Genomic DNA, 4,886 nt, shown 5'->3' on the forward strand with positions numbered 1-4,886 from the left:
AAATCCAGACAGCTAGCTAGACTATCTGTCCAATCGGAGTTTTCTGTTGCACGAGTAAAACAACCTTTAAAAGTACACATGTTCTACCAAAACAAGTTTCTTCCCGAGGATATTTTGCAGAGGAGCCAAGACAATTGTGATTGGTTTAAAGAAACGCCAATAAACCAACATATTTCACCCATCCTAGATTGCAGTGTGGACTAGCCAGACCCTCCTCCGCAGCGCTGTGGAGGAGGGTCTGGCATTGTGAGACTATTACATGACTAATGACTCTCAAATGACAGTGTCTAGTAGCCTAATCTATAATGTATTACACTTTGGAAGTAACTTGCCCAACACTGTTCTCTGCTTACGATGCTATTCCTCCAGTATATCTTGGCATAACAAACAGTTGTTTAATGCTATTTTAATGATTTGAATGTCAAGTACAGCCCCTCTACGACTTCCTGTTCTCAAAAATTTCTCTGACTGAGCCTGATTAGGGCATGTCCAAACAGCACAGCGCAACGCACGCTAAAATGATCCAGTGGATTTGCCATATTTACTAAACTTACTGCTTTAGTTTTGAGTTTTTTAGAAATCCCCTGGGTGCCAAAAGAGATTATCTTAAAAACATGGAGGGCTCTTGAGTGCAGCGAGTGAAAGGACACTGTAATCAAAACAAGCGTTCCAACCAAAGTGACCCCTATAAATGATTCATACAAGGGCATTCCTACACAGTTTGTTAAAGATGTCAGTCCTTTAATCACAAAAAAAGGTCAGGCTTAATTGAGTTCTAGCTGGGAACCAATTTGGATTACTAATTGCTGTCGTTTGTGGCTACAATACTGTTGGCCTCTTTATAACGTAAACAACATTTGACACTAAAAGGTTTAAATAGTCTTGTATGGCTGCATCAGAGTTTAATTAATTAATTCATTTTGTACTTTATCAGTAGATTCCTATGCAATTATAATTATTCTGAACCTATGTCAAAGTATGCATGCATCAGGTAAGGAGATGGCATAAAGTTCAGCGTATTATTTGTGTGAACTGTATAATTGTATAGCAGATTTTTATTATTTGATCTCTGCCACGTCCTGTAAATTGTCCAAAGCTGACACTGGGTAAAAGTTTGGTTTTTGCCCTGCAGTGAGAAACACCCTAAGGCAATCCACCTTGACTGCTGCTATATAACCGTACCAGTGTGTGTGTGTGTGTGTGTGTGTGTGTGTGTGTGTGTGTGTGTGTGTGTGTGTGTGTGTGTCTGTGTTTTCGCTCCCCTTACACAAGAAATCAGCAGAGAAAAACTCATTTTTTCCCCCACCGTGGCACAGTACTAGGAGTTTGAGCGTATTCTTAACCGTGCTTGGCAAGCAGAACACACAGTGTAGCACAAGTCCTGAGAGAGCCGGCAGCTAAAGCTAATCACTGTGAAGACATGACACACACCCACACATCTGCCCGAGCCCACACAAATTTGCACATGCAAATGCTGTTCTCCGCACACCAACATGCACACAGGCTATTACACACACTATTAACACAAGGGAATGCAGAATAGTGAAGGCACTCCAACCAAATTGGATTAAGAGTGTCATCTAATGTGGTACAAGCGTGAGAGGGTTCCCTTGAAACTTTGCAGTAAAGGAATAGCAGTGTTGAAAAATGAGCTGCACGCTTCTCGGTTAGGAGACAATTCCGAATTATCTTGGATGGGAGAGCATGGGGGCGGAATGGCAGGGGAATGGAGAGAGGCCTCTGTATCCAGGGAGATGATCCTCCTTTTGAGCGCCCATCCGATCATGATCAGTGTCTACAGCTCCATGCATGTGGACAGCCTAAAAATACAAGGACAGAAAATGCATAGGCCCACTCCATCTCTATTCTCCTGACTTTCTCGTTCTCATTTTCCTGCTACATCTCCTCTGTCCCCGTTTCTCCCTTTCTTTGCAATTTCCTCCCTTAGCACTGACTGTGCGTTTGTGAATTTGCAGTGCAAGCATTCTCCGCCCGCCCATTCCTTTCTCATATATTCTCCATCTGTTCATGCAAGCCCATTTCCCTGGGGTGGGCAGAACCTCAGGGGCAGCTGGTGGCGTCGATGCCCACTGGCATACCCACTATACTGCCCAAGGTGTGCCCATGGTAGTGCATGATAAGTGCCCATCTCCATGGAAAATAGCCTGCATGAAATGGGGAACAATCAGATGGAGATCACGGACAGCCATCACAAATTACGAGGGTGGCTGTGTGTGACCATGAGAAGACTTTCAGTACTTCTTTTATTCGAATTTTGTTGGAAATGTGCTTTTTTTTAATAAACATGTAAACTGTTTTGTGTGTATTCTGGGTGACTATTGAAAAATGTGCAGTATATATGATGAGCGTTATGTTTGTATAGTTACACTAAGTGTCATTCAGTGACATGAAAACTAGGCCCACTAGTCTTAAAAGAAGTTTATATTGTTGTAAAAGTTGACAGATGAAACAGCTAAAAGGTGAAGCAGCATTTCATATGCAGCACTTGAGGCTCAAAAAGGTTAAATGTGCTACATATGATTGGACCTGTGGTGTTATGGGTAACGTGGGTGGAGGAGCGTATAGAGTGATAGCCCACAAGTGTGTCAGCAAAGTGCTGTCAGCCCGTTAAGAGGTAGTTATGCATGTGTGTATGTGTGTGTGTGTTTGTGTGTGTGGTACACATTCTGTAGGTACATGCTGTAAAGCGATGTTAAGGAGCTTGTTCCATCATGCTGATGAGCTCTGTAATGCAATGTAGTTGCGATTCCCCGACAGAAGTGAGGACGCTTTCCAGAACATCATCTCCATTATCTGTGTATATATTAACCTTGAGCGCGGTGGCGGGCAAGTGAAACACACACACACACACACAAATAGACAGCAAACATCCTTGCTAGCACATACACACAGTTTTTTACATTATGTAAGTTGTGCAAAAACTTCTATTTACAACAGAAAGCCGTTCCACACAGTACCATGCAGCATTGTATTGAAGCACACTGTGCAACTGCATGTCCATGTATATACAGAGTATGAGCAATGTAAGCACAGATAGTCATTTTAGAAAAACAATAGTTATCTGAAACCATTTTATCACAAACGCTAAGGAAAAGCCAAAAACAAAAAATAGCACAACACTCACTCCATAGTTCAAGGCATAGACTTAGACTTCTCTTTATTAATAGGTGAACAACAGTTAACTGAAAAGTGAGGTTTTACATTGTTGCTATGTTACTGTTGTCAGTTTCACCCTATTTCACTGTTTCTGACTATAATGACAGAGCATAGCAATGTGCCAAATAAGAAAGTGAAGAAAACTAGTGCAAGTTGGTTAACATTAGGGGTGGAAGGGTTAAGAAAATTCATCGTTTGGTTTATGGAACGCTTCACTGTTTTCGGTTCAGCTCAGTACATTTGTGATATGAAGGGGGTGGGGGGCACTGCCAATCTCAACATGCTTTTCATTTATATTCATATATTTGGCAAAACGTTAACTGTTTGCCTTAACAAAGTTCTGGCTAAGAACATAACACACAAACATAAAAACATGTTCATTGTCAAATCTTTATTAAAAGAAAAAGTTTTCTAATTAGGACAAACAATGTTTTTGTTAACAAAATCTCAACCGCTGCCGTACTACTACAATCAAAAAACAAAAAGCAAATTATATGAACGTGTCACAGTAGCAGCTCCCCTATGTCTTCTTCTTTTACAAACCATTTAAATGGCCTCCAGATTTTCTCATCCGCCAACATGGCCATGCTTTTCAGTTTGGCATCAAGTTACTCTAATTCACCTTTGGGTTGCTTTGAAAAGACAGTTGTAACCATATCTAAATCCCATGCTCATCATTCAGGGCACACGGCAGAGTTATGGACTAGCGGGCTGCTGTGGGTTATGCTAAAGAAAGGGAAGCAGAAGTGCCCCTTAGAAAGGAATGTTGCATAATGAACCAGTCCCTCAGTCAGAATCCTCTATTGTCAAGGACAGACACTCGGAGCCTGCTAATGCTTCCGTTTCAGTGTATGTGTGTGTATGTAGCAGAACAATACAGCCAGATGCGGGGTTCACCATAGTAATGATACCGTATTGATCGAGACGGGATGAGGCATTGTGAAGGTCTCCCCATGCAGGTGAACATGAGCCATGCAGTCAGGACATTAGTGCGTGTATGGAAGTGGTTGTGAATTGCTGTAAAATCAGATGAGGTGGACTCCAACATGCCAAAGAGCGTACATATGGTTCTATGCCGATGTAAAGCAACACAACCGAGGGCTCTGACAGACCCGATGGTAAGCGCAGCGACTTGCAGATTATTGCAATTAGGGCCAATGATGGTCCTCTGGGAAACACAGACACACACTCGAGTCTTGACACATGTCTATGCCTGCAAAAACAAATTATCCAATAATAAAGATGTAGACACACAGTATGTTAGCTGGAATATGGAATATCAGTTGTATCTGTGTTTAGAGGAATGATAGCTGCCATGTGTAATGACATGCAGTAATGTTACCATGAGGTTTGCTGCCAAAGTATTAGTACTGTTTTCCTGTGATGGCGAGTTGAAAGAGCGGTAAAGAAAGGTTTATATCTGAACTGTTAATAACCTTTTTTTCTTGTGTGGGAGACAAAGGGAAACTGTGCATGTTTACTTCTCTATGCGGTTAAAAATACAGAAAAGAGAGCATGTTTGTGCACATGGCATGATAGCCGATGGATGTAGCTAATGGCCGTATAACAACCTCCAATTTTTACATGTGGTAAGCAAGGGGGAAGGGAGCATACCTCAATGAAAGTTGCCCTTTTAAGCTTATGCTTTTCAACTGTGAAATTTGAATCAAGCTTGTGTGCATGGAATTAAAAAAAAAAAAAAAAAAATA

The 4,886-nt window shown here is 41.5% G+C and overlaps 1 long non-coding RNA gene across 1 annotated transcript in view; it reads left to right on the forward strand.

Annotated features, from left to right (window-relative positions):
• Positions 1-4,886, forward strand: part of LOC116701836 (uncharacterized) — a 15,646-nt gene that overhangs the window by 4,473 nt on the left and 6,287 nt on the right. The window contains exon 2 of the long non-coding RNA XR_004335014.1: positions 3,820-3,825. This is a non-coding gene — a long non-coding RNA (uncharacterized LOC116701836). The remainder of the gene's footprint in view (positions 1-3,819; positions 3,826-4,886) is intronic.

Source organism: Etheostoma spectabile, chromosome 14 (assembly GCF_008692095.1).
Source record: "Etheostoma spectabile isolate EspeVRDwgs_2016 chromosome 14, UIUC_Espe_1.0, whole genome shotgun sequence".
Classification (NCBI taxonomy): Eukaryota; Metazoa; Chordata; class Actinopteri; order Perciformes; family Percidae; genus Etheostoma; species Etheostoma spectabile.